Consider the following 1,093-nt stretch of genomic DNA (forward strand, 5'->3'; position numbering starts at 1 on the left):
GCATGTGTGTGTGTGTGTGTAGTTCAGGACTATGTGTGATAACTAACAAAAAAGTGTGGACACAGAGTATAAATTGTAATTCCCCATTGGGGATCAATAAACAGCTTAAAATTAAAATTAAATTAAAATTAAGTTTGAATCATGTCGGAGTAAAGGAAATTACCTAAAATATTAAGTACAGGATAAGTGTTCATGTAAGTTGAGCATTAGTCGTATCAAATGTTGCTTTTCCAAAAAATTGCAAACTTGACTGGTGATCCATTTTGTTTGGACTGTTTCTCAAAGTCAGGACCAAGGTCCGCAATCGGGACCGGATGACAAGTCAATCCGGCCCCCAGCCCATACCTTGTGAGATAGATATATACAATACCGCATGAAGGGAATGGATTGTTTTATTTAAATGTTCTATTGGTAAATAAATTATTTATGAGACAAAGCTAGACTATGTTACCTCTGCCACTTGTTGAGTGAGTCATGGCAATGCAGATATAGACATGGGCGGGTGTGGCTCAGTGGTAGAGCGGGCGCCTGCCAATCAGAAGGTTGGTGGTTTGGTCCCTGGCCCTGTAGTCCCAGTGTCCTCTTCATCACACTGAACCCCGAGTTGCCCCCCCATGCTGCACCACTGGTGTGTAAAAATAATACACTCTTTAAACATTGCAGTCGGTGCTCAGTGGAGCGTCTGTCATAGTGTGATTATACTTACTTTATACTTTATTCATCCCACAACGGGGATATTTTGTTGTCACAGAGCAGCAGCATTTTTTCAATAACAGCAAAAAACAAAAACACACAAGCAAGTAAGCACACAAGAAATACAGGCAAACAATAGACAATGATAATATGGTAGCCTGAGTAAGCAAAATGGCGTCAAATAAAGGTATTTTAAAGTGCGGTTGCCATGATACAAGAAACAATATTGCAGTGTAAGTGACGTTAAAATTAAATTGGATGTGTAATTAGAGTGATGAAGCCAGAGTCGATAGCATAATTTAAATTGTATTAACCTGTGACCATAAATATTGAAAAGTAAGTACTTGTAATAAAATGATATAAATACCGATATTAAAGATAAACAGAAAGTGTGTGGTGT

General features: G+C 38.1%; 1 protein-coding gene across 2 annotated transcripts in view; it reads left to right on the forward strand.

The window, feature by feature from the left end:
- LOC116689891 (semaphorin-7A) overlaps positions 1 to 1,093 on the forward strand; it is an 18,041-nt gene that overhangs the window by 4,916 nt on the left and 12,032 nt on the right. The gene's annotated exons all lie outside the window — the stretch shown is intronic.

This window comes from Etheostoma spectabile, chromosome 1 (assembly GCF_008692095.1).
Source record: "Etheostoma spectabile isolate EspeVRDwgs_2016 chromosome 1, UIUC_Espe_1.0, whole genome shotgun sequence".
NCBI classification, from domain to species: Eukaryota; Metazoa; Chordata; class Actinopteri; order Perciformes; family Percidae; genus Etheostoma; species Etheostoma spectabile.